Genomic DNA, 16,158 nt, shown 5'->3' with positions numbered 1-16,158 from the left:
ACAAAAGCCTTCCCCAGGGAATCAGCAGCAAAGCAGCAATTAAGCTCAACCACAGAGTTTGAGTGCTGGTCCCCACATGAAGTTCCCCCACTTTAGTAGTAAGCAAAGGACAACAAATTAGTTCCAGTGCAGAGTTTAAATGGTGGGAATAGCAAATAATCCAACACAGAAATGAAAGAAAAAGTAAAGTATCCACAACCAGAAACAAAGTTTCATATTAACTAGTAAAGGTCTCATTTCAGCAAAGAACACCTATAACACCTAGAAGGACCAGAAGTCCCTTGGGCTACCAAGCCAGAAAAGGGGGAGGACCAGGGGCCTCAGCAATGCCCCCTGACACCCACAACCAGTCCTGAGGGTGGGGGACGAGTGTATCGACCACGCCTCCCCCAACACATATAGCCAGCTCAGCGGCAACCACTGAGCTGCCACAGGAAACACCCCAAGCTCTCCCAACTCAGGCGGAGGGGGAGCTTGGGCCTCAGTCATGCCCACCGACATGTGCAGCCAGCCCAGGGAATGAAGATTACTAAGCCACAGCAAGAAGGACCCTGGGTTCCTGAGCTGGGGTTGTCAGGACAAGGGCTTTTGCCACACACCCCTGAAATCTGTACCCAGCCCAGCAATGACCAAGCCACCAATGGAAGCCCCCTGGTCTCCCCTGTGGGAATAAGGGGGTGCCACAGGCCTCAATCCCACCCCTCCTCCTTCCTCCTTCTTCTATCCTATTTCCTTCCCCTTTCCTATCTCCCCCCCAACTGCTTTCCCTACTTCCCAACTGCTCTGCAACAACATACTAGAATGTAAAAAATAGTATTAATAAAATTACATTTTCTTTAAAAATAAGTAAGTAAATAAATAACTCTCTGGCCTCCCCTCCTGTCCAGCCTTGGTGCATGTCTGGCTCTTTAGACTGGTGTTCACTTAGGGTGATCGTTTCATTAAGTGTCTCTGAGAATTCAAAACGTGAAGGGTTCCGGATTGCTAAAAGGTGTCTTAGCATTGGTCCCACTGGTAGGTGAAAGGTATGGAAATGCCTGCCTGCCCCAAATTTGTCCTGCCCTACGTTGGGGTAAAGATAGCACTGATAACCAAGATCATAGTCCTGACAGCTTCTAAATAAGGTCAGGTAAATTTTGATGAGATTTGGGAAAGGGTAGCAACTTGGATACTTTTGGTGACGGTGAAACCATTGAAGGATAAGAGTCAAGGTGAAGTTCTGGATGAAGCAGCATTGAAAACAAGGATCTTTTTTCCCATGTTTGCCCAGAGCTTACCCTCTATGTAACATTTCTAGAGAAAAGTTATGTAGAAACATAGAAACAGAAAAAGCCTCAATCTCTAGGGCAGTCCACATAAGGCATTGAGGGATTTGAGGAGGGATGGATTTGTTTATTTGTGATTGTTCTTGGTCATCGTATTCACAGGGAGGGACTGTGAGATCTATAAGCAGGGCCTTGTTCTGTCACTGTGAAAGCTATGCATGCTGGTAGGCTTAGGACAGATGTGTAATGAAATTAAATCTGCTTTCCTTCAAAGTAAACTTTTATAGTAAATTTAAGTGGAATGATAATATAATTTATGGTCCAAACAAGGACACTTTGAGAACAAAAGGGAATAGTATTTTTTTTTAAAAAAATTTTATTTTGTCGATATACATTGTGGTTGATTATTGTTGCCCCTTACCAAAACCTCCTTCCCTCCTCCCTTTCCTCCCTCCCCCCCAACAATGTCCTTTCTGTTTGCTTGTCGTATCAACTTCAAGTAATTGTGGTTGTTATATCTTCTTCCCCCCCCCGTTTTTTTGTGTGTGTGTGTGTGTGTGAATTTATATATTAATTTTTAGCTCCCACCAATAAGTGAGAACATGTGGTATTTCTCTTTCTGTGCCTGACTCGTTTCACTTAATATAATTCTCTCAAGGTCCATCCATGTTGTTGCAAATGGCAGTATTTCATTCGTTTTTATAGCTGAGTAGTATTCCATTGTGTAGATGTACCACATTTTCAAAAGGGGATAGTATTAATTACCTTAGGACAACAGGTGTAAATCTCAAACAGAAAAGGATGTATAGCGACCTTACTTTTAAGACAGTGATATTGTACTCACCTAATAGTAACTACTCAAAATATTTAAAGGCCATCACTTTAAGAAACTTTCATCCTCATTCTTACCCTACAGTTAAAATTAATCCTCTGTTAAATAAAATTTGACAGAAAAATTGATCTTATTAGGGTAACTATGCTCAATGCTAAATATTTCTAGTACTTTTTACCCTTGCTCATTCTTTGCATAAGCTGCTGCCTTAATCACTTTGTAGACTCTTCTGTGTTCTTTTTGTCTCTTTAAATGGAGCCTGAAGCAAGACTGGGTTCTCTAGCTAGATCCCAACCAAATCCCTAGAAAGTATGAAGTATTTCAGACTGACCCAACAGGCTAAACTTTTATCTAAGTGTCCTGTTACTCATTAGGTCAGCTTGAGGATAGAAGATTGTGGAATGAACTAGGCACAGTCTTCAAGCATATGAAGCACTTTTAAATACAGTATAGGCACCAGCTATACTCTATACAGGCAACGTAATTTACTGAGTAACCCCCTATTCCCCTGTTTACAGAAAACATTTAAGTGGGGCTAGATTTAGGCTTACGTGGAATGAGCAAATAAATGCATTATTTAAGATGGATCAGAAATTCAGTGGCCCCAGACGACCCCGCAACAGCCTGCTCACATTCCCAACATTAGAGACACCTCTGGGGTTCGAGATATGGTGTCTCTAAAATGAAATAGGCCACCTGGAAAGGAAAGCATAATAAAGCTAGAAGCAACCCCATCAGTTGGGTACAGAGCCCTAAGGAAACAAAACATAAGTTTTAATTAGAATTGAGGCCAGAAAAGTTCAGCATGTTAGAAAGCAGAGCCAGGTGAGGAGCTAGTGAGTGAGAAGCATTCTAGAAATCAGCAAACTTGGAGCTGGGGTTGCTGATGGCAAGCACTGCCATATAGCACAGTGGCGCGGCCAGGCAAGAGGTCTGATGCTAGATGGCCGAGGCAGTAAGACAGAAATGAATATTCTGGCTCAGGAGCTCACCACCTGAAATGGGAAATAAGTGCAAGAGAACCTTGCATTTTAAGCTCATCAATAAATAAATCTTTGCATAAGGTATTTAGTATAAATTGGTATCTGTTGGTGAGTTCTCAGTTTAGGGATCTTGGGAGTAAAATGGAGAGAGAAAAATATTGGTATCATTAGGGCCATTGAATCTAACTTTATAAAGTGTGAGAAAGCTTCCTGTAGGAAAATATTTAGTAGTATTCCGGGGAAAGGTAGGAAAGAGTTTAATGGAGAAGCAGGTTCAGAGTAAATTTAACAATTTACTTTTTCTTACATTTGGGACCTTTTCCCTCTCTTAAGTATTCTGACTTTCTATGCATTTTACATGGTCATACTTCCAGTGGAAATCAAGACCTAAGGCATGCATCTGCCCTGCTCCACCCCGGGAGTCAGGGCACTTACTCTGTCAGGATGAAAAGTTATTGTATCTTTTGCCACTTCTACCCAAACCATCCTAATTCAGGCCACTCTTGGCTCTCATCTGGATTATTTCTATAACCTTCTAGTTTCTGTCACCCCGTTTCCACCCAGCCCCCTTTATTCTATTCTCAATACAACAGCCAGAGTGAGCCCAGCCACAGATAGTATCATTCCTCTGCTCCGAAGCCCTCTAGTGGCTTTCCATTTGCCTAAGAATAAAATTCTTTACTTGTGCCCTCTCTACACTTCCAATCCTGATTTTTTTGATTACTTTACCTCTTGCTCACTCTTCTCCATAACACAGGCCTTCTAGCTCTTCCTAGAACAGTTAACTCACTGGGCACATTTCCCCCACTCAACTGAGAGGACATTTGCTGGCTGTCACTTGCCTAGAAGGCTGTTCTTTAAGGTATCTGTACAGCTTTGCATCCATCCTCACCACCCACCTCTTTCTATCCTCTTCTCGAAGCACACCTTCTCATGTAAAATTAGAACATGTCTCCTGCCCCCCAGCTCCTCTCCTCCTTCTTTGACTTCCTTTTCTTCGTAACGCTTACCACCGTATATTTTAATTATTAATATTCTTTTTGCTGCTATATGTCAACTCTGTGAAGATAGGGCCTTTTGTCCGTCCCGTTCACTGCTAAATGCCGGGTCTCATTGAATGAATGAATGAAAGGAAACCCAGCTTATTAAATCACAGAATTCCACAGGGCCCTTGGTAAGTTGATGCTGTTGACAGTGATCACAACTTTTCCCCTTCCAATTTAGGGAACCCCCAGAAGATCCTGCACACTGGCAGGTATTTGTTTTTTATATAAGATTTATTTATTTTAAATATAACAAGGGTATGCACATTTATTTTTTCAAATAACAAATACAAAAATTGAATAACAGGGCAATAAAATACTCTGTAGGAAGTAGGGCTTCTAATTTTCACAAAAACTGGAGATGTAAAAATTGTTAAAATTTGCATATTTCATTTCATAATCTGTACAATTATTTTGATATAGCTCCCTAAAGTTAGATCTGGCAGTTTAGCTCATTTAGTTAGGGTGCAGCCTTATAACACACTGGTAGGTGTTTGGACCTGCAGGGTCCAGAACCTTTATACATCACAACCAGTAAAACCAATGGAAATGTTCAGCTCCACCTTACCTTGCCTGGGAGAATCTGCATGACAGAAACTTGTGTTCCTTTAGACCATGGGCCACCTTGTCTTTTAGAAAAGCAGTGGTCCAGGTGTTCAACCAACTTCCCTTTTGTTGAAACTTCCTTATCACATGCAGTTCTCATTCCAAGTGCTTTTGAAGGTTTCTCCTGGACAACTAATGTGCAAATAATGATTCTAGTTGTCTACCTCAGAGTGTCAGGGAGCACTATGTGTAGTAGATCTTAGTTAGTTTTCAAAGCGTTAACATCAGTATGAGCATCCTCCATTATGTAACTAACTGATAAAAAAATTCATCACTTCTGTGAACTCTGATTGGATGAATCATATCCACTAATTTATTCCATTAGTGTCTACTGAAGATGTTCTCTTAACCAGACTGTTCTAAGGGGTGGGACAAGAAACCTAGCAGAGTCCATGCTCTCAAGGGACTCTCAGTCTAACAGAAGAGGTAGACAATAGACAAATAAATGGATATGTATATGAGGGGTCTTCAAAAAGTTCATGGAAATATTCATATTATCTTTTAATTCCATTTTTCTACAAACTTTTTGAAGTAGCCTCGCATAACATGCTAGGTTGTGGTGAGTACTAGAAGCATAATAAAGATTAAGGGTGGTAGAGAGTGGAGAGGAGTTCCATTCTTTTTGTTTTTTGTTGAAATTTTTCATATTGTTTTATGTAGAGTTTTTAGGGAGCAGAGCCCCTTAAGAAAGTGAGGAAGTGAGCCACAGAGATCTATGGGGGATGAACAATCCAGCAGGAGGAAGTACAAATGTCTAGGGGTTCAAGGAACAGCGAAGAATTCAGGGTGGCTGGAGCAGAGATGAAGGATGAGTAGCAGAGGATGTCAGAAAGGTGATAGGTGCAAAATCACAGACGGCCTTCAAAGCCATGGCAAAGCCTTGGGATTCTTCTCCAAGGAAAATGAAAAGTAACGGAGAGTATTGAATGGATATGATGTGATTGGGCTTATGTTTTAAAGTTATTAGAAAGATTACTTGCTGTCTCATAGATGGGGTGGCATGACTGGGAGCAGAGAGACCACTTATAATGTTCTTTCTGTAATCCAGGTAAGAAATGATTATTTTGAAAATAGAGCATGATCTGCTGATAGACCTGATATAGGGAGTGAGAGGAAGAGAGAAGTCAAGGATGAATTCATGTGTAGATTTTAGCAGTTTAAAAGAAAAATGTGCTGTTTCTAAGATAGGGAAGCCTGTAGGAGGACATGTTATAGAGGAATGGACAAGTGTCAGTTTTAGACTGAACCTCTTGGACCTCAGCACATAGGACCCATTCCCGGGCATCATGCCTAAAGGGGCCTGTGGCCTGTGCATTGGCATTACCTTCTTTACAATTGCCCAAGTCCCCATCCACTGCTTGGATTGTTCTCAGAATGTTTCATGATCCTTGTAATTTGCATGTCCCAAATGATGTAGTTTCTGAAAATGCTGATAGATTTTGAGGTCAACAAGCTTTTCCATTTAATTACCCAAGTGGTAATTAGATTAATCAGTGTACCCCAAGAACAATGACAAAATGAATGACTGGGTTACTTAAAGGCATAGTCTATTTTGCTCAAGGGTGTGGATCAACTCAAACTTTATGTTATGATGTGCATGTCTAACAATTCATTTGCTAGCTCCATATTCCACAAGAAGATCTGGATTTTTTTAAAAAATTGGATCTTCTATACCGAAAAACTATGCTTGGAAGTTTTCACCCTCAGGTGAAAAAAAAATTAAAACCTAGTTTGTGAAGACCTTATTTTGATTCTCTTAGGCCTTATTTTGATTCTCTGGCCTCTGTGCATGTGATACCAATCAGAATTATTAATGTATTTAATTTGCCTTTTGAACTGGTATTTTTTCCATAAAAATATTTTCAACAAGGAAATAGCTGTGACTCCTGTATTCATTTATGGCAATATTCAGCCAGGTTTTGAACATGAGCTCTTATTTATCGTCATGTTGAAGTGAGTGCCCCTCTGTTGCCTTTCAAAGGCTCAAACCAAGGTTGACATTGCCAAGTGGAACAGGATGGGTGGAGTGGATGGTGTCAGCACTGGAGGTGGATAAAATTGTTGGCAGGTTCCAGAATGCGATAATGTCTCCAAAGTTTTTTGAGCTGCTTGCTGAAAGATCTTGAATAATTTCCATGCATTATTTTGATTGTGGCAAGAACTGTAAAAGGTATTCTGCTCTACTATCAACAATGATTCCTTTCACTGCAAATTTTAAACAAGCAAGTATATTTTTAATATGACCAATGGATAAATGTAAGCTATCTTTCTTGCAAATATCAGAAAAATCTTTTCATGTCTTCAAGTTGGCCTTATGAAAGGCAAGTGAAAAACATTAAGTATTAATGTTCCCTAAGCACCATGCTAAATGCTTTATATCCACATTATCATTTAATCTTTACAATAAACGTATTACTCTCACTTTGTTATTCTCACTTTTAAGAAAGGAGAGTCAGGAAAAGTAACCAAGTGATTTTCTTACATTTGTGCATCAGTACACGGTAAAGCCAAATTGTTGGTCTCTAGAATTTTTTACCACCACACTGGATGGCCTACTATACCATCATTTAAAAAAATTTCTAAGATTTGCTTCAGTAGTGGTATTGCCAACACAGTTGCTAGAGCAACTAATGCTTTATCTTAGGAATGTTTTAACTAAGGTAACTCCTTTAAAGTTAATCTCTGTATCCAAATAGGCTTTCATTGACTAAGTTCTAACAAAGGATCTTAAATATGTTAGGTGTCCAATGAGTATTAAATGAATGAATAAATGAGCAAAAGACAGTCGTCTGTAGCTATTATTTGCCTAGTTCTTATTATACGTACGTACAGCACTGTGTGTATGCTGTGGTTTGAATGCCAAGGTCATGCTGAAGCTTAATCTTCAATAGGTATTTGAAGGGTGGGGCCTTTAAGAAGTGATTGAACCATGAGGGCTGTGCTCTTGTGAGTGGATTAATCCATTCACGGATAAATGGGTTAATGGATGGGTGTGTTATCATGAGAGTGGCACCAGCAGCTTTATAAAGAGAGGAAGAAGCACTTTAATGCTCGCTCTTTCTCCCTCGCCATGTGATACCCTGCACCACTTTGGGACTCTGCAGAGAGTCCTCCCCAAGAAGGCACTCACCAGATGTACCCACTTGACACTAGACTTCCCAGCCTACAAAACTTTCAAAAATAAACTTGGCTTCTTTATAAATTACCCAGTTTCAAGTACTCTGTTGTAAGTAACAGGAAACTGACTAATACAATGTGGCTTTGCCAAAACTGTTTATAGCTATTATGATTTTCATTTTTTTTTATTAATGAGTAAATGAGGTACAGAGTAGTAAAAAGAACACTTTCTATTACACCAGGGATGACAAGTAAATTTTATCTTGAGGGCTAGACTCAATTAATAATAGTAGATACCTAGAGCTAGACAGTAATATCTACTTGAATAGTAGACCCTGGAGTAGATATCTGTATTGTGAAGGCCTAGGAGATTGTGCCTGTTCTCATTGTGAAAGACTACGTGTTGCATTAATATTGTCTGCCCTGAGTCTGAAATGGGGGAGTGGTAGCATTTGTGATTGGCATTTTAAATCTCTGCACTAGGCCACTATGCCCCACAGAGATAGGATCTCTATAGTATTGTCAGACTGTTTGATGCTTTGAATTCTGTACTGAGTATTCAACAATCATTTTTGTTTGGTTTTGTTTATTTGTTTTTGTATGCCTGCACCTAAAAGAAGGTCCACCGAATTATTTCTTTAATTTCTTAATGTGCTTTAATTGAGTTTTCTTTCCTAGAGCTAGAACTTTGATTATTCACCGATATAGTGGATCAATGTGATATTCTGCAGAATGTCCAGGTATTTCAGGTCCCTTATGACAGGTGATAGGAGAATTAATATAGACCTGGGAGAATTCTGTGTGTACTGCGGTCTGTCCCAAGCAAAAAGGATTTTTTAAATACTCTCCTTTTCATCAGATGTAGAAAAGAGTGCATTCTCCCAATCAGTAGCTGCATACCATTTACTTGAGGCAGTGCGAAAATACTTAAGACTTTTGCAAAATACCGCAGTGGCACAGAAGCACAGAAGCTACAATTGGGATTGAGTTTATGGTGGTCCATTGTCATCCTTCAGAATCTTAGCATCTTTCTGTTTTTGGTAGAGGATGTATTGGTGATTCAAATGGGTTTATGATGAGGCCGTCACCCCTATATCCTTTACTATATATACTGAAGGGTGGCAATAATCTCTGTGATTTCTCCCAGGATACTTTCTCCTCCTTTTCTTCCTCCTCATTCTTCTTCTCTTTCTTCTTGTACTGTCTTGGCCGAAGGAGAGGAGTGAGCAGTTTCAGAAACTTCCAATTGCCCTTCCCTACTATGATAGCTCTTATATTACAGGTCAAGGTGCTAATATGTGGTGGGAGCTATTCCAGTTCTCAAATATATCTATTCCAATTATGCACTTGGGGACTGAAAAATAACCCATAGGGAAATAGGGGCCTGTGACCTAGCTTCCAAATCCTATTTTAGAGACCCCTTCCTCAGCTCACTGCTGACACCGATCTTCTTAAGTCTGATTCCCTAGGACACAGATTCTTGGAGGAAGATTTGTTCACAAGAAGTTGTTCTCCCTTGGATTCAATACCTGTGGGAAAGTGAAGGATGGAGGACCAGGCAGAGGGAGAAGTTGAACTATGATGTAGTCAGAATAAAGGCCTCAGTCAGCCACGCAGGATCTCTGTAGCTAGTATGGCCTTCCAGCTCTGCTACCCTGAGACAAAGTGTAGATTTGTATGTTCCTGCATCAGCCCTACTCATCAGATGATCATAGAGAGGGGGAATGATCTTTGATAATGTGGCTGTCTCTAGCTGAGACCAATTTCTGAAAGAGAGTTCAGTGAAATGCCATCAGCTTCTGAGAATGCCTCAGTCCTATAGGAGTATCTGAGCAGCACTTCACCTAACTTTACTAGCATATGGAGGTTATTTCTATCAACCTTTTGTTCTACCACCTCTTGAACTCAACTATTCATCCCTAATGATTATCAAAAACTGTTTACACATCATGAAGTATAAGACACCATAGGTAATCTGTTTTGTTATTTTCTGAGAATTTTTGTTGTGTATCTATAATCTTGCAATCAGCTGAATCATGCAAATGCTCAAACATTTCTATTGATTTTTGCTAATCAGAAAATAAACATTACATAAGGGAGTTCATTAAGATCCGAAATATTTTATTCAAAGTTTCAATGGATTTTGTGGATGTTTTAATAGTCTTATTGTGCTTAATGGAGTGTATTACAAAGTTGAAAACTCATGGCACATATCTGGTGTAATTTCCCAACTTGCCATTGTTATACAACCAACGTGACATAACCAAACATCATGTAAAGCAGTGTAATTGTTTTTTGTCAATAATAAAAACCCAAATTTAAGTAGCTATTTGGAATGAAGGATTACAGCTTCTTAGCCAATTATTAAGCCATGCTTTCCCAGCAGAAGAGGAGGAGAGACTTGTGGCGTTCATGAAGGCAGGAGAGGCTGTGGTGAGAGAAAGAAAGGACTACTTTGACCGTTTTGACCCCTGACTACTTCAAGCCTGGCCTTGGTGAGCACATGGAACAAGAGCTGGCAAAAACTGCTGCTTTGCCCTTTGTAGGAAGTTGCTTGGAGGCTGCAGGGGAGAAGATGGCCTTGGTGGCCCCCAGGCCGGCAAGACCACTAACAGGGTTCCCATGGACCCAAATAGGAGTGAGGGGTCACAGACAACTGAATAAAGGAGCCACTCAGAGGCCAGTGAGTCATTGCAAGGGACCAGCACATGGCCCGTGCCATGGGAAGTGTTTGGAGAGTAGGGGGTTGGGGAGACAGGCCCACTGGGGGAACACTGGGGCACAGCATGGACAGCTGATCTGCCCCCCAATCAGCACGGGCCCACTCAGTGGAGACTGGTCAGGAATATAGAACTGCAGGGGGTACAGTTTGCTGAAAGGACTCAGGCTCAGACCAGAGTTTCCACACAACCGGGTTGTAATGGAACTCACAAGACTCGGAAGTGCTTACAAGGTCAACAATTAAAACTTGAGCTGCACAAAAAGCCTTTCCCAGGGAATCAGCAGCAAAGCAGCAATTTAGCTCAACCACAGGGCTCGAGTGCTGGTTCCCACAGGAAGCTCCCCCATTTTAGAAGTAAACAAAGGACAACAAATTATTTCCAGTGCAGAGGTTAAGTGATGGGGTTAGCTAATAATCTGATATAGAACTAAAAGAAAACAAAAACCCCACAGATCAGAGACAAAGTTCTGATATTAACCAGTAAAGGTCTAACACTACCAAAGAACACCTATAAAACCTGGAAGGACCAAAAGCCCTCCAAGCTCCCAAGCTGGGGTGGAGGGTGGGCTAGGGCCTCAGCACTCCCCCCTCCAGAACATCTGCATCAGCCCAGTGACAACCATTGAGCAGCCACCAGAAGTGCCCTGGGCTCCTGAGCTGGGGTGGTGGGGGTGCTGAGGGCCTCAACTATGCTCCCCAAAGTTCGCATCTAGCTCAGCCATGACCAAGCAGCCATCAGAAGCCCCCTGGGCTCCCCTGCTGGTATGAGGCAGGTGCCACGGGCCTGAACCACATACCCCCTTTCCTCCTCCTCCCACCCTCTCAACCTCCCCCCAACTGCTCCACAATAACATCTTAAAATGTAAAATAATAATAATAATGAATAAATAAATTTAAAAAAATAAAACCGTGACTGAAGACTGTGGGGAACACGGCATAGTAAACTCTCCACCTCTCTCTGGCATCCAAAAATTGCTAAAAAGTAAGCAGATACCTTCCTTTACCTTTTAATTTAGTAAATCACAATATATAATGGAGTTTTAGATGACTTAATAGTATATTACAAACTTTTTTAACTTGGTTACAAATAAATTCTTATTAAACTGCCAAAGATTGCCTTTAAATCAACCTTGGCATGTGGATATTCTGAAAGGAGTGTTTTAAATATCAGCTATGTTGATTCAGCCCTTCATTCTAGAGAGGCACCTAGGGAGAGAAATGACTTTTGGTTGTTCTGGAGGACCAAGATTCCTGTGGATATCTGCTATATCAGTGATGATGGTTTGTGCGTTTCTAATTATACTTGGTTAAAAGAGAAATTAATATCTAAGAAATGACAAATAGAATGTGGAGAGTTTAACATTACGACAAAATGCACCACATGCATATTTCAGATGAAATGACAAAAATAGATACTTTTAGAAAAGCTGATATCTAATGGTCCCTAAAAAAGTTCAATTGAATTTCAAAAGAAAATTAAGCAATTTTCTGCTTCAGATTTGTCATCTGTGTAGTGCGAACATTTGATTTGGCCATCATAGTGGATTTCCTTGGGAATACTGGCTATGAAACAGGATATTTCAGTATTCGTAAAGACTTTATATACACACAAAAAATTATTCCTCAAGAAATGGAGTGGAACGTATACAAATCTGTATAGAAATTTCTACAATGGATGGTGTTATTTGCCTAGTGAAAAAAAAAGCAGTACTTGTATTGTAAGTAATAAGCAGTCCTGTCTATAACTATTAGGAGGGTTGGTTGAATATATAGAAGTTCCCCATTACTACTGCTGGAAAATGTGTATATTATAGACACACACACACACACACACACACACACACACACACACACACACACACACACAATATTTCAAAGAAATCACCATCAAAATATGCCTTCCATTTGATTTTATGTAAGAATGAAATGTGAGTAAAGCCGATCACTTATGTTCTGCGTGTAAGAATGGTTCATTATTATTTTTTTAAACCAAAACTCAATAGTCGGTGATGTATTTAATCTTATCCTAAAGAAAACTAGAATAGCAGCCAGGGAACTTAGCTGGGTAAACTTAGAAAGTTATTTAATCTCTCTTTCAGTTCTGCCTACCTCACAGGGTAGCTTTACAGATGAAATGTAGATAGAAAAGTTCTTTGGAAAAATAAAGCAACATATAAATGCAAGATAGTATTTCTTTTGTTGTTGCCCTATGAAAGTGAACCGTTAGAAATCTGATGCCAAATGTGGGCATACACTCAACCGTGTAACATAGCTTTTTGAAACACTTGCTGGATAATACATCTTTTGTTTTTCACTAGTATCATACACTATACTGCACATTAAACAGGATACATTGAGCTAAGTAACATAGGACTTTTAATGCTATAAAAATAAATTTTATAGTACAGGCCTTTTAAAAGACTATGCTTCTAACTTCTGCAGAGTACTTTTTAAAAAAATCTCAATTCCTTGTAACTTACAAACAATACATCAACTCTAACATGTTCAGTATGTAGAAAAGGTGCCCCCCACCCTCTTGCTTCACAGTTGCTTCCAGATCCCTTTACCATTAAAATGTAATGTAATTATAGGCAGGAATTTTGGTTTGGATAGGTCATTTCATACACCCAGTAACTGTAATAATGTTGGCTAGCATGTGTTGGCTAAATGAGAGGCCAATCTTACTTTTCTAAATTTTATATAGGAATTCATTCATTCATTCATTCATTCATTCATTCATTCATTCATTCATTTGTGTACAAACATTGATCCAGTGCTTACTATGTGTCCATTTTGATGACTCTGAGGGTTCATAATCTAAAAAGGGGAAACAGGCAAACAAAGAAATACAGATATATTTTAAAATAGTCCTCTACAAAGTGTTATGGGATCATAGAAATGAAATTACTTAATTCTATCTGGGGAGATCTGAAAAGTCTTTCCTGAATAGAGGACAAATTGAATCTTGGATAATGAATACGTGTTTTGGTTATGGAGAACAACCGAGAATTAATGAAGGTAATAAGTGTTGGGAAACAATTCTTCATCTTACTAGCGAGGCACTAATGCCTTTATTTAGGACTGTCTTTTCAAGGATGTTTGTATAGCAAACAGCCTTGGAAGGCAGGGATAGTGTCTCCTTCTGGAACATAGGGCAGGCGTGCCTACTGCCCATTATGAAATATTGAGGTCCCCAAGTACAGTTCCTGAAATGTAACCCACTGCATGGGCAGGTGTCCCCTGGTCTTCCTCCAGTTTCTCATTCTCCAGTGGGTCGCCTTTCATACTTGCTGACTATGTATCATGTGAGAGCCTTCTCTTGATGATCTTCAGTCTCTTCCTGGGTATTACTACCTCTGTATTTACTTTTCTAAGGAGCTTCAGATATGTACAAACAATGCATAGTATGCAAATCCATGTAAATGTTCTGCAAGTACATATAATCCAAAGATTCAAAATGAGCTCATTATTTCCCCACCAGAACATGCTTCTCCTCCGATATTCCCCACCACATACTATTCTTTACCTTCTCTTTTATCTCCTATATATAATTGGTCCATCTATTCCTGGTTCTATTTTAGCATATACTCATTACCCAGCACAATGCATAACACAGACTGTACTAAGTCATTACTTGTTGATTGTATTTGTGAATTTCTTCTGTCACTGAAAATTCAAATTGTTTAGAAAAGCTAAACAGCATTATATTCAAGAAGAACCTAAAATAATATCAAATAAGAACATATTCTGTTTTGACTGAAATGGCCATAGTTGTTGGTGGCCTATACTTTAATTTCTTCAGGTTGCTTGTTAATAATGCCAACTACAACATGCTGATGCAGAGGAAGGTCCCCAGCTCTTTAATGGTACTCAGCAGATTATCTCAACACTATGTTCCTTTTTTTAAGTAAACATTGCCATTTAGTAAAGTACTCTTTGTCCATGTGTGCCCCAAGTTAATTGCTGTTGAAAATGCAGTTTCTGGATAATGAGACCGCATGGCTTTAAGATTGCCTAATTTCATTTTTGGTTCATTTCTGCCGTCTTAGGACTGGAGGTAATAAGAAAGAAGAGTGGAGTCTTCTCATTTACTCCTCCTTCCCATGCTATACCTTTCCTTTATTGCTTGGTGGAAATTGTAGCCACTCTAAATTAGTCATGATTTCATGATTGCCATCCAAAACCAAGCCTAAACCTGAGGACCCTCACGCCTCCCTTCTCAACCTTCCACCCTCCCAAGTTAACATAATTCATCACAACCTGCACAGAAGATGCAGAAATAAGAATTCTTTTCCTTCTTGGTTAATTTTTCTTATTGAATTGCCAAATTTCATGGGAACTGTGGAGGGTGGTCTATAAACATTGTAACAGGGACCATCTGGGTTCTTTCGCTGAGTTAGCATAGAATGCTGGTAAAGCTAATAATGGCTTTGGGCCCAGAAATGGCCAGAGAGCATTCTTCTGTGCCATAGATACGAACTGGGTTCTGCATCCAAAACAACCACTTCACCGGTATGTGTCAATGATTGTTACAACGACAGAGTGAGAAAATATGAATTGGTTTGCTTGAATTCATTATTCCTGATGAAAGGCAAAACAAAAAATGAACAATAGAGACAGAGAGAAAGAAAGAAAGAAAGAAACAAAAATCACAATAATACGTTGAACTTTTAGAAAACAAGAGGTGGAAAAGGGGGGGGCTAGTGAGGAATTGGTCAATGGTCACAAAGAATGATTGTGTATTGTAATGATGAATAAGCTAAGTATACTGAACCAACCACCACACATTCTACACAATTATTGAAAATCAACGTTGTACCTCACATGTATGTATAATAAAAAAATAAATGAATAAAACAAACAAACAAACAAAAAACTTTGAAGCGCAGGCCCTGTGAATTTGGGCTGATTCTACCAACTCTTCATTTGAAGAACTTGATGATGGGTTATCCACACTGAGCTCAGGGGTACTCAGAGATTATGTTGGTACAGTCTGAAAAGATGTAGCTTACTTTTGGTTTTAACTACTACATGAAACTTAGAAAGGCTGTTCCTATTTTTTCCTATTTTAAATCATAGCCTTCTAAATAGGAATATTTTGAAGGCAAATGTACCTTCTAAACTAGGTCCATAGTACCGAGTCTAGGGACAGAGGTTCCGGAATTTGCCATCTCAGACTTCGGCAAAATGTAGAACAAGGTATTTATTACACTGGGCTTAGAGGTAGGCTATTTTGAGTGAGATATTGAGGTTTGGGTACTATTAAAGGTCTGTCCTTCAGAGAACAGCATTTAGGTGGTAACTGTGCTTTGTAACACAGAGAAGAAAAAACAGCGAGTTTTCTTATCTAGCCTCAACTTTTTGGGCACAAGCCAGAAAACCAAATCCACACTGAAGTTCAGAGTATAAAGGGTGATATCTTGTGTGATTCTTCATGGTAGAAGACTGTTAATATGAGCATCTAATTTTTTTTTTTTTAATTTTATTTTGTCGATATACATTGTGACTGAATATTGCTCCCCATCACCAAAACCTCCCTCCCTTCTCCCTCCCCCCCTCCCCCCCAACAATGTCCTTTCTGTTTGCTTGT

General features: G+C 39.6%; 1 protein-coding gene across 3 annotated transcripts in view; it reads left to right on the top strand.

The window, feature by feature from the left end:
* The window catches only part of HMGCLL1 (3-hydroxy-3-methylglutaryl-CoA lyase like 1), a 150,680-nt gene that overhangs the window by 21,869 nt on the left and 112,653 nt on the right, over positions 1-16,158 (top strand). The gene's annotated exons all lie outside the window — the stretch shown is intronic.

Source organism: Cynocephalus volans, chromosome 5, assembly GCF_027409185.1.
Source record: "Cynocephalus volans isolate mCynVol1 chromosome 5, mCynVol1.pri, whole genome shotgun sequence".
Taxonomy (NCBI): domain Eukaryota; kingdom Metazoa; phylum Chordata; class Mammalia; order Dermoptera; family Cynocephalidae; genus Cynocephalus; species Cynocephalus volans.
The sequence above is the reverse complement of the archived record's forward strand: the minus strand, read 5'-3'. Positions and strand labels throughout refer to the sequence as shown.